Source organism: Pseudophryne corroboree, chromosome 2, assembly GCF_028390025.1.
Source record: "Pseudophryne corroboree isolate aPseCor3 chromosome 2, aPseCor3.hap2, whole genome shotgun sequence".
NCBI classification, from domain to species: domain Eukaryota; kingdom Metazoa; phylum Chordata; class Amphibia; order Anura; family Myobatrachidae; genus Pseudophryne; species Pseudophryne corroboree.
The window spans coordinates 817,305,842-817,321,357 of NC_086445.1; the positions used below are offsets into that span (position 1 = coordinate 817,305,842).

Here is a 15,516-nt window from a genome sequence, read left to right on the forward strand (position 1 = left end):
ACTTTCGGCGTTCAGGCACCGCATACAGAAGACTGGAGCACCACCAAACACACCTGAACCTGCCCTGCCATCATCTGAAGCAGGAGGTGGTAACGAGGTGGAATTCAACCCTCTATATGCTTCAGAGGATGGAGGAGCAGCAAAAGGCCATTCAAGCCTATACATCTGCCCACGATATAGGCAAAGGAGGTGGAATGCACCTGTCTCAAGCGCAGTGGAGAATGATTTCAACGTTGTGCAAGGTTCTGCAACCCTTTGAACTTGCCACACGTGAATTCAGTTCAGACACTGCCAGCCTGAGTCAGGTCATTCCCCTCATCAGGCTTTTGCAGAAGAAGCTGGAGACATTGAAGGAGGAGCTAAAACAGAGCGATTCCGCTAGGCATGTGGTACTTGTGGATGGAGTCCTTCATTCGCTTAACCAGGATTCACAGGTGGTCAATCTGTTGAAATCAGAGCACTACATTTTGGCCACCGTGCTCGATCCTAGATTTAAAACCTACGTTGTATCTCTCTTTCCGGCAGACACAAGTCTGCAGGGGTTCAAAGACCTGCTGGTGAGAAAATTGTCAAGTCAAGCGGAAAGTGACCCGTCAACAGCTCCTCCTTCACATTCTCCCGCAACTGGGGGTGCGAGGAAAAGGCTAAGAATTCAGAGCCCACCCGCTGGCGGTGATGTAGGGCAGTCTGGAGCGAGTGCTGACATCTGGTCCGGACTGAAGGACCTGCCAAGCCAACGATTACTGACATGTCGTCTACTGTCACTGCATATGATTCTCTCACCATTGAAAGAATGGTGGAGGATTATATGAGTGACCGCATCCAAGTAGGCACATCAGACAGTCCGTACGTATACTGGCAGGAAAAAGAGGCAATTTGGAGGCCCTTGCAGAAACTGGCTTTATTCTACCTAAGTTGCCCTCCCTCCAGTGTGTACTCCGAAAGAGTGTTTAGTGCCGCCGCTCACCTTGTCAGCAATCGGCGTACGAGGTTACTTTTACAGAAAATGTGGAGAAGATGATGTTCATTAAAATGAATTATAATCAATTCCTCCGTGGAGACATTCACCAGCAGCAATTGCCTCCAGAAAGTGCACGGGGACCTGAGATGGTGGATTTCAGTGGGGATGAATTAAAAGGGGTGATGAATCGGACGATGATGATGAGGTGGACATCTTGCCTCTGTAGAGCCAGTTTGTGCAAGGAGAGATTGATTGCTTCTTTTTTGGTGGGGGCCCAAACCAACCAGTCATTTCAGTCACAGTCGTGTGGCAGACCCTGTCGCTGAAATGATGGGTTCGTTAAAGTGTGCATGTCCTGTTTATACAACATAAGGGTGGGTGGGAGGGCCCAAGGACAATTCCATCTTGCACCTCTTTTTTCTTTCATTTTTCTTTGCATCATGTGCTGTTTGGGGACAATTTTTTTGAAGTGCCATCCTATCTGACACTGCAGTGCCACTCCTAGATGGGCCAGGTGTTTGTGTCGGCCACTTGGGTCGCTTATCTTAGTCACACAGCTACCTCATTGCGCCTCTTTTTTTCTTTGCGTCATGTGCTGTTTGGGGAGTATTTTTTTGAAGGGCCATCCTGCGTGACACTGCAGTGCCACTCCTAGATGGGCCAGGTGTTTGTGTCGGCCACTAGGGTCGCTTAGCTTAGTCACGCAGCTACCTCATTGCGCCTCTTTTTTTCTTTGCACCATGTGCTGTTTGGGGAGTATTTTTTTGAAGGGCCATCCTGCGTGACACTGCAGTGCCACTCCTAGATGGGCCAGGTGTTTGTGTCGGCTACTTGTGTCACTTAGCTTAGTCACACAGCGACCTTGGTGCGCCTCTTTTTTTCTTTGCATCATGTGCTGTTTGGGGAGTATTTTTTTCAAGTGCCATCCTGTCTGACACTGCAGTGCCACTCCTAGATGGGCCTGGTGTTTGTGTCGGCCACTTGGGTCGCTTAGCTTAGTCACACAGCTACCTCATTGCGCCTCTTTTTTCTTTGCATCATGTGCTGTTTGGGGACAATTTTTTTGAAGTGCCATCCTGCCTGACACTGCAGTGCCACTCCTAGATGGGCCAGGTGTTTGTGTCGGCCACTTGTGTCGCTTAGCTTAGCCATCCAGCGACCTCGGTGCAAATTTTAGGACTAAAAATAATATTGTGAGGTGTGAGGTGTTCAGAATATACTGGAAATGAGTGGAAATTATGGTTATTTAGGTTAATAATACTATGGGATCAAAATGACCCCCAAATTCTATGATTTAAGCTGTTTTTTAGGGTTTTTTGAAAAAAACACCCAAATCCGACAAAAAAATTTCGGTGAGGTTTTGCCAAAACGCGTCCGAATCCAAAACACGGCCGCGGAACCGAACACAAAACCAAAACACAAAACCCGAAAAATTTCCGGTGTACATCACTACTTATTTTACATTTGGAATGACCCAATATTTTCTTTTGCTAATAAAAATTTAGGACTGGATGACACATGACAAAAAAATGCATATTTTGTAGAAAAAAAACATTGCTTTTGGTTGCAATAGAGAGAGAGAGAGAGCTACAGTAGTGCTTGTTAAATATTAGATAACCTACATAATTTACATAACAAAATGAGTAACCATAAACATTAAAAGGAATTTTTTGGCAATAATAATAATAATAATAATAATAATAAAAAAAAAACTGTCTATTGTGTTTCAGAGAAGGAAAAAGCCAGTATGAAAGAGCTTTTGGGGTATCGTTAAAATATATATTTACAGCCATTTACAGGTAACTTTTCCATATAATATGACATCACCCATCCCTGCTTCACAATTTTATTCACAAAGTAGCTTCGTATATAAACTGTAGTTTTAATGTAATTGTATGTATTTGCTGTGAAATATTTCCCACTGCAAAAACACTATAAGACTAAGAACATTTCATTATATAAGATTTGCAGAATTGCATAAAAACATTTTTGATGTCAACAATATGATTTTTTAGCAAAATAATTTTACTAAAACGTTAGCAGAAATATACATTTTTGAAGTTTAAAAAACTACTTTATGTCAGTGAAAGATGCAACTTCCACAGTCTTAATGTGTAACTTTGACTAGGTGACTTTATTATTTTTTAGGTCAGAAGAGGAGATGGTGGCTTTTGTAAGTTTTATGGACTCCATATGGAATATATGTGGAAAGTATGTGATACGAGCTTTTGACCTCTCAATGTTTCACACAGTCTATGACATTGAAGGTAATAAAAATTGCCAAAAGTATTTTTTTGGCATCATATGTGGCAAATTGTAGAATTTGATGAACAAAGTTGTTTAGAAAAAAATCATCATCATTATTTATTTGTAAGCAACTCAGAATAGATAGTACTGTATTAGAGGTTGGAAAAGGAGGTGCAGCCACCCAAATTGTATTGTATTATCTGGAAAGGCTAGGGGTAAGTAGAAAGTATTCTCAGGGGGAGCATTTACATTTATCAGAATACATTTTAAAATATATCCTTTATTAATTTTGATTAAAAAAATAGTGAAATATAAAACCTTGAATGAAGTGGTATTAATGCATTATATTAATTTGTAATGACTGCTAAAGGTGAGTGATCTGCTAATGTTCAATATAGTCTAATGCTGAATACATTAAACAAACCTATTAATATTGTAACTAGTCCAGCATATTACACAGAACTTAACAGTTGGGAAAGTACAGCAATGACACAAGACTAAGTATTATGAGCCAGACCTATGAGGGAAATCCTGAAGAGAGATAAACTAGAGAGAGATGAAGTATTAACCAATTAACTGTTATTTTACAGACTGTGCTAGAAATTTATCAAATCTCCAGTAATGATAAATCTATGTGATGACAACAATGTTTAATATATGGTAGTTGCGTGTTCATGTATTTGTTGCAAGGATTTGGCAAGTGGATTATTCAGAGAAGTATTTGAGGGGTAGGCAATTACTGAACAATTTAGGCCAAAAATGTTACTGGTTCTGAAGAAGCTTTGATGTTAGATGGGTTACTATTTTTAAATTCAAGACAATACGTATTCACAAGATTAAAATGAGAAAGAAAAGAAACCATCTAGCCTGGTGGGTGTTAAGAGGCTGCAATGACTGCAAGTATAACAAGTTGTGATCTGCCTAGACCATAACTGAAAAGACAGCTTCTTCTAATAGAGATTATTTCACTCTTACAAAGTTATTTTAATAGAGGGTGTACTTTATCTCCTATCCCATACATTTTCTTGGTGTGAGTACTTTTTATATAGGAAGTACAGAGATGAAGCCTCACTATATACAATTGATTGAATAAGACAGCTCTAACCCCAAAAAATAAGGCAGCAACTTTAACAATAATGGTTTTGAGGATTGGGGCAGAAGGGAAATATTCTGTTTAACAGAATAAAAGCTGAAACCAGCGCAGAGGGCAAATGTTTGGAGTTGGCATTCTTGTGAGTGAGAGCTATGATTGGGGCTACCAATGAGGGGTAAAGAATAATCAGAATCAAAATCAGTTTATTGACCAGGTATACTTGCGTATACTAAGAATTTATCCTCGGTTTGCTATACAACAGCCAAGTTGTAACAGATAAGCAGGTGGGGGGGCAAGTAAAGTCAGACAGATAGGTATACCATAATAAATTGTTTGTAAATGTCGGCAAGTAGTATGTGGACAACTTTATATGCCTTACTTTTCCATTGTATATAATCCAAGAAGAAAATAGAATTCCGATTAAACATATGGTTATCTTGAAGTCAAGTGAAAACTTGAAGCCATGTTTATGATGGAAAGAGTTATAGAAAATATAATGATGTTGCTTTAATATATGATACTAGATAGACAGAAATTCTCTGAGGATCTCATTAATTAAACTGCAGAGCACTGCTGAGGCATTGTAAAGACCACTGGGCATTAACAAGTAATCAAAATGACCATCCCTATTGTTTTAGCTGATTTTCCATGTCACCTGACTTAATTTGTATTAAGTTATATTCTCCTTACAAATCAAGCTTGCAGAATATTGAAGCACCCTTTATGCAATCAAGGAAGTTGATACTTTCTCTTGCACAAAATTTTAATAAGCCCTCGATCAATACATGGACAGACAGACTCTTCAATATTTATCTCTATGAAAAAAAAAGCCCACTCCTGCTGAAGAAAAATTAATTCTGAATGAAACAATTTTGAGGTTCTTTTGAATCATTTTGATGTAGCCTAGATTTAAGGAACAGTTAGCTTACAGAACTGATCTCATCGTATAGTCTTTACCTGAATAAAATATATGGCACAGTTCTATGCTTTGTATTGTGACAGCTTCTCCACTTGAAACTTGACAATCGAAAAGGTAGTGTATTTAACAGCAATTCTTCTTATACTGTACTTCAAGAAAGCAGAAAATGTTTCTACTGGAACTACCTGTTATATCAAGTAGTTTCCCAGGCTTACAAGTATCCCATGTACTCGTTTAGGACAGGACCATTTAGTTTTAACAAGCATAACCTTGGAATAAGGGGGCTAATTATTTGGATGGCCACCAGAAAGAAAAATTATTGCAGCACTCCTAACTGCACCCATGATGGTATTTTGCTAGACTGAACCAGATTTGACCATCATTTCTCTGTTTTCCATTTATGACCATGAGAGAAATAGTGACAGGGAAAGATTTTGTGAGAATATATTATGACAAAATAAAGTTCTGGGGCGAGACAAAGAGAACCTAGCATAGGTTCCCATATACTAACTAGGTACTGGCCTTTCCAGGAAAGTTGAGACAACTGGCTACTAAATGACATGGAGGACTGTAATATAGGCAGAGATAGTTTTGCAAGCAATTTTCTCATTCCAGTGGAAAATATTTGGAGTGACCTATTTGCTTGTCCTCTGGAGGAATTGAGGAGTTAATAAATGATCCATTTGATAAAAGCAAATAACAGCTTTTAGAGTGCTGTACAAGTCAGTGCCTGGATTTGTACAGCACATTCTCCGACAGACATATTCCCTTGATTTGAATATGGTGGCAGATGTTGAGGACACCTGACTGGTTCATTAAACGTTTTATGGGAGGCATCTAAAAACAAACAAACAGTGACATGGAATTATCAAACATAGCAAGAAGTCAGGGTACAGGCATGGGCAGTGCTGTAACTAGACATTTTAGCGCTGTGTGCAAGAAACAGCATCGGCGCCCCCTCTCCCCCCATTACCACCACCAAATATAAAACAGGGCCAATGCGTGCCGTGGGCATGCGCCAAAAATATAGGGGCTTGGCTTCATGGGGAAAGGGTGTGGCCACATAGCTCCCTTTTATACAATATGGAAGGCATAGCTCCCTTTTACACAGTATGGAAGGCAGAGCTCCCTTTTACACAGTATGGCAGGTAGAGTCCATTATTACACATTAGGCAGATAGAGTCCCACTTGTACACAGTATGGCATGTACAATTACCCTTTTACACAGTATGGCAGGTAGAGTCCCCTATTACACATTAGGCAGGTAGAGTCCCCTATTACACATTAGGCAGGTAGAGTCCCCCTTTTACACAGTACGGCAGAGCAGACAGAGTCCCCCTTTTTGACACATTAGGTTGCAGAGTCAGGGAGAGAGGGGGTGAGGTGTGTGTGTCTTTGTTTGTTTTATCACCTGTACAGATGCTCTGCCATCCAGCTGCAGTGGCTCTCACAGGCGTCATGACCACTGACAGCGCCGGCTCACTTATAGGACCTGTACCACTCCCTCTCCATTGCAGGTGTGCACAGGCGGAATTAGCAGGGGTGGTGGCGGCTCACATCTAGGAGCTGATGCCTGCAGTAGCGCTCACACTGCCTCTTCATCAAAGAGGCGGCAGCTGCTCTCACAGACGGCATTACCGCACGAGGCTGTGTCACACCAAATGCCGCCTGCTCCTTGGACCTTAAAGAGGCAGCGGTGGGACACAGGCACCTGCGGAAAGCGGAACTTCCACTAATACCTCACAAAATATAACAGCCGTACATGGGGGTGTGCTGCCAGATGGTGCGCCTCCACTGCAGTTGCGCTGTGGGCAATGCACCATCGGCACACACCTAGTTACGGCCTGGCCATGGGTACAGAAACAGTACATGGATAAATTGTCCAGGTTATAAGCATAGGTTCAGTATCAGCATGAAAAGCAGTACACAGTACAGCAGAATATAAAAGTAACAGGTGCTGGAGCTAGAGATGTTGATCTGATACTTTGGCACAGGTGTGTACACAAAACTGTCATTTATAGGCACAAGAAGTTTGATTTCTATGCCAAAGGACATACTGATATACTGTATTGTGGACAAACAGAATGTATTGCCCCTAGGAGACACACTAATCTAGGACAAGTGGAAACCTCCACAAACTGCCCTCTCTTCACTACTACAGGTTGAGTATCCCTTATCCAAAATGTTTGGGACCAGAAATATTTTGGATATCAGATTTTTCCGTATTTTGGAATAATTGCATACCATAATGATATATCATGGCGATGGGACCCAAGTCTAAGCACAGAATGCATTTATGTTTCATATACACCTTATACACACAGCCTGAAGGTAAGTTTAGCCAATATTTTTAATAACTTTGTGCAACAAACAAAGTGTGTGTACATTCACACAATTCATTAATGTTTCATATACACCTTATACACACAGCCTGAAGGTCATTTAATACAATATTTTTAATAAGTTTGTGTATTAAAAAAGTGTGTGTACATTGTGCCATCACAAAATAAAGATTTCACTATCTCACTCTCCGTAATTTGTAATATTCCGTATTTCGGAATATTTGGATATGGGATACTCAACCTGTATAAGGTACAATCATATTATTGTTTTCTGTACGCTCTCATCAGCCTTGTCATTGCTTCAATTCAAACTACATTGCAAAGTAGATAGTAGAAAGTAGATGCTCATTTTAAACTTCTGTAACAAGACTGGTAGGCACTGTAATCCACCGTTGATTGTGAACTGCACATGGTAGACAGCAGAAGCTGTACTCTAGCATGATCAAATTGTATTTTCTTTCTTACATGCTACTTAAACTTTTTTCTATTTTGTAGCAATGTGAATTATATTGAAGATGTAACTTTCACATAGCTATTATCATTGTGGTACTAATTAACCGCTAATTTCAGGATGATGTGTGCATTTTTTTTTTTTTTGCATTTTGTTTTCTTGTAAAACACTTGTACTACTTTTACTATTATACATCCACTTCACATGTCAACATAGGAGGTTTCGATTTGTCTTTGACATACTGTAAATGTGTCAAACAAATGTTTTGTGCATGTTTGTTGTGTGAAAGCATGTTTTGACAGATTATAATGTATGTTTAATAAATTTAAGATTATTAAGAGTGCCCCATTATAGAGTGCCTTCCTGTTCTATTAAAACAATGTATCATATATTACTTTTGGGAGCAACACCATCTTATTTCTATTGTGCTGAAATAGCAATATGCACATCATTAGGTAGATGGTGTTTTATATATGATCCAGTGCAGGAATCTACCAAACCTCCTCTGTGAATCTACACTTATGGTATTATAGTTTGGCAATTGCATTTTGATGTAATAATCATTCTGTGTTATAGGATGTTCTGGAGCTCTTGCAAAACAATTTGCATCTACATATCCCGGATCTACTGTCACTGTTATGGACCTGCAAAAAGTGATACAAACTGCAAAGAAATATTTCATGACAGATAGTGATCAACATGTATCTTTCATTGAAGGTATTACACCTAATATTTTATTATTTTATTTTATTGATATAGAAGGTATTGTAAGGTTTACAAAACACAAGAACACAAAACCAGTATTGCTTCCAGTTAAACATCTAAACAATTTTCACTTTCATTTAGAAAAATAAAATTTGTGTATTTTTGTTTTATGTAAATTCTTTATTGGAATTAGTTACTTAACATAACATTTTTAGTTGAATCAGCATAAATAATATTAACATCAACATTATTAACTTAACTAGGTTTCATTTTAAGAATACAAAAGGAAACACAATGTATACAAATGTTTTAAAAATGAAAACCAAAGTCATCATAATTGAATGTATTGATTATTTATTATATATCTAACAAATGCACACATTAGATCCTAGAACAAAACCAACTTAACTACTGATAATGGGGGTAATTCCAAGTTGATCGCAGCAGGAATTTTGTTAGCAGTTGGGCAAAACCATGTGCACTGCAGGGAAGGTAGATATAACATGTGCAGAGAGAGTTAGATTTGGGTTATTTTGTTTCTGTGCAGGGTAAATACTGGCTGCTTTATTTTTGCACTGCAAATTAGATTGCAGATTGAACACACCACACCCAAATCTAACTCTCTCTGCACATGTTAAATCTGCCTGCCCTGCAGTGCACATGGTTTTGCCCAACTGCTAACAAAATTCCTGCTGCGATTAACTTGGAATTACCCCCAATGCAACAATCTTTTATAAATAACACACTAGAATATGCTTTTGCTTAATGAAATAACAACCTACTGTAACATAAACAAAAGGGGAGTGCTGGAAAAAATCCTTCATATTTCAAAAGAGTATAAGACTTCAATGCTATTAACCACTTAACTGACAATTCTTTCCCCCCAAAAACAATTTTTTTGCCAAACATCGAAACATCGATTGGTAACATTGTGACCATCAGAAAATCGGCAACATCGCAACCATCGCATATTTAGTTTTTAGAGCATGGACAGCTGCCAGGTACACATGGGGGGGTCTGGGCGTGGCTTGGGGGTGATGATTTCCACTTACCAGCGGCTGCTATTATCTGCAGCCACTGGGGGTATTGGATCCTGCCGTGCTGACCAATCTGCAATGATCGGCAACACGGCAACACTGGGGGCTGGAAAGCAGAGGGACCTTCCGGTCCCTCTGACAGCAGCAGCGAAGGGAAAATTCCCTTCTCTGCCGCTGCTCACACAGTTTATTTGACTGGTCGCATCCTGTGCGAGCAGGTCAGATAAAGTACTTGCAGTCATGGTCGCATCTGATGTGACCATGCCAGGCAAGTGGTTAATAAATGATTGCAATTACAAGAATTGTGAATTAAAAAGGCATATACAGATGTAGTCATGCTCATCTTTGCTGCGATGCAGCATGCTGCAAAACGGCTTTCTGCATGACTCTCCGGGATGTGACCAATGGAATTAAAGGAGCTAATAGAGCGATTGTCAGCTGCCAATAGTCAAAGCCCGGCGCGCCATGCAGAAAGCTGTCTTGCAGTATGCTGCATCGCAGCAAAGACGAGCATGGCTACATCTGTAGCAATGAAAAGGTTAACCCATTGTTGCCGGTAAAACCCACTGTGTTTTTGCAGCAACACATTACAGAGGTGATCTCCTTTTACGGGCAATGGTAGAACCTCATGTTATTACTATTGACCTCCAGTAGATGAGTGCTAAACCATTAAGAGATTCACACCAAAGTTAAAACAGGATTACACTACTTTATGTATCCCCATTTTTTTCCCATATATACGATATACTGTACGTGGAGCTGTTTTGACCTCTCTATCCGGCTGGAAGAAAAAGACGCAGTTTCACAGTGGAAATTTTAAATTTTTAATGAAAATATCACCGCTATGTACTTAGGGAAACCTGCCGGGACAGTGCTAGCAATAATCATTCTCCGTGTAAGAAATATCCCCAACATTTTGGAGGAGCTTTTATTTTAAAAACTCTGAGAGAATCTGACACTGTGGATGCGCACAGTGCCAGTTACATGGAAACATAAAAACATTTGATAGCATATAAGAACCAATTGGCCCATCTAGTCTGTCAATTTTTTAACTCTTAGGGTAACCTTAACCCTATTTGATCCTTAGTGTGTTCTCAAGGATTTTCATATAACTATCCCAAGCATGTTTAAATACTGTAGCTCTACTGTCTCAGCCTCTATGACCTCTAATGGGAGGTTATTCCACTTACCCACTACCCTTTCTGTGAAGTAATTTTTCCTTAAATTTCCCCCAAACCTACTGTACCTCCCTTGTTAAAACCCTTGATATATTTGAAAGTGCCTATCATGTCCCCCTTTTCCCTCCTGTGCTTCAAACTATACATATTGAGATATTTTAGTCTTTCTGAGTAAGTTTTGTGATGTATGCCATTCACCATTTTAGTTGCCCTTCTTTGTTCCCTCTTTAATGTATTTACATTCGTCTGGAGATATGGGGGTATATTTACTAAGGTCCCGATTTTGACCGAGATGCCGTTTTTTCTTCAAAGTGTCATCTCGGGAATTTACTAAACTCAAATCTCGGCAGTGATGAGGGCATTCGTATTTTTTTTGAAGTCCAACAAAAAAAATACGAATGAATACACCATCGGTCAAAACGCGGCTGTTTAAGTATGAATCTCGGTAATTTACTAAGAAGTGCAAAGCAAAAAAAAAACAAACACTGCCGTGAAAAAATACAAATCGTTAAAAAGTGCTAAAAAAAACCAGACCTGCTTTTTTGAGCCGTGTTTGGATAGGCATGCACGGATCCATGAGATCCGTGCATGTATATCAGTGGGAAGGGGTGGGAAAGTGTTAATTTATTGAAAAAAAATTGCGTGGGGTCCCCCCTCCTAAGCATAACCAGCCTCGGGCTCTTTGAGCCGATCCTGGTTGCAGAAATATGGGAAAAAAAATGACAGGGGTTCCCCCATATTTAAGCAACCAGCATCGGGCTCTGCGCCTGGTCCTGGTTCCAAAACTACGGGGGACAAAAAGCGTAGGGGTCCCCCGTATTTTTAAAACCAGCACCGGGCTCCACTAGCTGGACAGATAATGCCACAGCCGGGGGTCACTTTTATACAGTGCCCTGCGGCCGTGGCATCAAATATCCAACTAGTCACCCCTGGCCGGGGTACCCTGGGGGAGTGGGGACCCCTTCAATCAAGGGGTCCCCCCCCCCAGCCACCCAAGGGCCAGGGGTGAAGCCCGAGGCTGTCCCCCCCATCCAATGGGCTGCGGATGGGGGGCTGATAGCCTTTTTGTAAAAGTGATTGATATTGTTTTTAGTAGCAGTACTACAAGGCCCAGCAAGCCTCCCCCGCAAGCTGGTAATTGGAGAACCACAAGTACCAGCATGCGGCGGAAAAACGGGCCCGCTGGTACCTGTAGTACTACTACTAAAAAAATACCCCAAAAAAAGACAATACACACACACCTTGAAAGTAAAGTTTTATTACATCCATCCACACAAACATACATACATACTTACCTTATGTTCACACGAGGGTAAAAACAATATCTGACACTTTTACAAAAAGGCTATCAGCCCCCCATCCGCAGCCCATTGGATGGGGGGGGACAGCCTCGGGCTTCACCCCTGGCCCTTGTGTGGTTTGGGGGGGGACCCCTTGATTGAAGGGGTCCCCACTCCCCCAGGGTACCCCGGCCAGGGGTGACTAGTTGGATATTTGATGCCACGGCCGCAGGGCACGGTATAAAAGTGACCCCCTGCTGTGGCATTATCTGTCCAGCTAGTGGAGCCCGGTGCTGGTTTTAAAAATACGGGGGACCCCTACGCTTTTTGTCCCCCGTAGTTTTGGAACCAGGACCAGGCGCAGAGCCCGATGCTGGTTGCTTAAATATGGGGGAACCCCTGTCCATTTTTTTCCCATATTTCTGCAACCAGGATTGGCTCAAAGAGCCCGAGGCTGGTTTGCCTTAGGAGGGGGGACCCCACGCAATTTTTTTTTAACATTTAAACTTTTTTTTTTTTTTTTAACAAAGTGCACAATGAAGCCCAGCACGGATCTCTCAGATCCAGCCGAGATTCATTGTATTAAAGTCGGCAGTGTTTTACAAGTCACTCACGTAAAACACTGCCTAAAAAAACGAATGACATCGACATCGGAAAACCCGAAAATGCAGAATACGGCAGCTTAGTAAATTAGTCGTAACAAATTCAAAAAGTTGCAGTTTTACACTTTCGATGTCATTCGTGATTATTCTCCCACCAAATCGGGAGAATTACGAATGTTAGTAAATATACCCCATGGTCTCCAGAACTGAACACAGTATTCTAGATGAGGCCATGTCAATGACCTATACTGTGGCGTTATTACTTCTTATTTTCTTGCTGCTGATTCCTCCCACTATGCATGCAACCAAGCATCTGACTTGCCTTTCTCATTGCCTTAATATATTTTTCCCTGCATTTAAGTCACTTGTTAATAGTGACTCCTAAATCACTTTCCTTCTCATAAGTTTCCATTATAGTACCATTGATACTATATTTCACCTTTGGGATTTTGAGACTCATGTGCATGATTTAGCTTTTTTAGTGTTAAACTGTTGTTGCCACATTCTTGACCATTCTTTAAGTCTACCTAAATCCTCAATTATTTGTTTTACCCCTCCTGGTGTGTCTACCCTGTTGCATATATTTATGTCATCTACAAATAGACATGCATTCTCTTCGATACAGTTTGCAATGTCACAAACAAAGATATATAAGGGGTCAATACACAGAACTAGCGGGAGATTTGTTTTTGGTAAGATTGTCACAAAGGACACCCGCTTAGGTTAGAGGAGATGAGATTTTGCACAGAGACGGAAAGGTTTCTTCACAGTAAGGACAATACGTATTTGGAATTCCCTGCCTGAGAGAGTAGTAATGGCGGGCTTGGTTACTACTTTTAAGAACGGGCTAGAGACATTCCTAATGGATAAGGATATACAGGGTTATGGTGGGTAAATCATGCACTATAGTAATAATTAAAAAAAAACAGGAAGAAGTGACATAATGGCTAAACATTCACTGCAGTTAAAATTAGTCTAAAAAATATTACAGTGTAGGAGATCACTAACAGGTTGAACTCGATGGACAAACTGTATTTTTTCGACCTCAGTAACTACTGTATGTTACTATGTTATATTAAAGAGCACTGGACCAAGTACAGATCCCTAGAGTGCTCCACTGGCAACATTTCCCTCCTTACTGCACATCATTTACTACAACTCTGTTTCCTATTGTGCAGCCAGGTTCTTATTCATTCAACTCTTTTATAATCCAATCCCTCGCTTTCAAATTTATTTAGCAGTCTGTGATGTGGAACCATGTCAAAAGCCTTACTACAGTCCAGATATGGTACAACTACAGCCCCCCACCCAACACCCACACACACACAAACACACACATATACACTTGCTCCATTACTTTAGTCTCTGAGTCAAAAAAGTCAAATTAATATGATTTGTTTGACATTCTCTCCCACCTGTAAATCCATGCTGTTTGGGTTCTTGTAAACTGATAAATTTAAGATATTTTACAACTATTTCTTTTAATAGGGATTTCATTACTTTCCCTGCTACTGGTGTAAGGCTTACTGGTCTGTAGTTACTTGTCTTTTTCTTGCTTCCACTTTCGTTCAGTAGTGCCATATTCACTCTTTTTCAATCCTCTGGACTTGGCCCTGTACAGTAGCTACTGACTGGTTGAATAATTCTGTTAACTGTGCTACCAGCACTCTTTTAAGCTCTTTTAGTATCCTTGGATTTATCCAATCTGGCCCCATTGATTTATCCACTTTCAGTTTTGAGACTTCTGTTAGGCCCTCTTCTCTGTAAACGCACTTTCATCTACCTCATTCTTTAGAGAATACTGAGGAAAATTAAATATTTATATCTGCTATTGTTTTGTCTCCCTCAACCAAACTTTCACTCTCTTTCTTAAGTCTTATTAATCTTCCAATTGGTTTTCTCCTTTCACTTACATACTTAAAAAAAGTTTTGCCCTCTTTACCTACAGATTGGACCATTTTCTCCTCAGCTTGTGCTTTCACACATCTGATTACCTTCTTAGCCTCCTTCCTTCTGACAAGACACACCTGTTTGTCTTCCTTATTCTGAATCTGTTATATTTCCTAAAAGCCATCTTTTTTACTTTCACACTAGTTAATGCCCCTTTTGTGAACCACACGGGCTTCTTTTTCCTGGTCCTTTACCTAAACCTTTTGATACAAAGGTCTGTTGATTTAGTGCACTTTTTAATTTTTCCCAACTCTCCTGCACTTATTTCAAGTTCCTTCAATTTGCCAATGAATCGTTAACACTTTCCCCATTTTTGCACAGTCAGCCTTACTAAAATCCAACACTTTTTGTGTGGCACGAGTTGGACCCTGTATTTATACTAAACCATACTACTTGATGGTCATTGGATCCCAGGTTCTCACCCACACATATGCTCAATATCCTGTCAACATTTTTGAGTATTACCCCAGTGCAAATTTGTCTTTCTCCCCTGTTTCTATTATCACCCAAAGGGCCTCAATTTTTAAAAAAATATTTTGTATTAAAGTAGCATAATGCTTTTTTTCACATACCTTGCTACCCCTCCTCTAATTATACCCACTTTGTCCTTTCTAAATTAATGGTAACCTGGTATGTCCAAGTCATGATCCTCATTGCACCATGACTCCATAATAGCCACAATATCCAGATCATCCCTTGTCACCATCGCAATTAGCTCTGGGATTTTGTCTCTAAAGCTCCCAGCATTTGC

General features: G+C 40.2%; 1 pseudogene; it reads left to right on the forward strand.

The window, feature by feature from the left end:
* LOC135018316 (acetylserotonin O-methyltransferase-like) overlaps positions 1 to 15,516 on the forward strand; it is a 175,759-nt pseudogene that overhangs the window by 100,241 nt on the left and 60,002 nt on the right.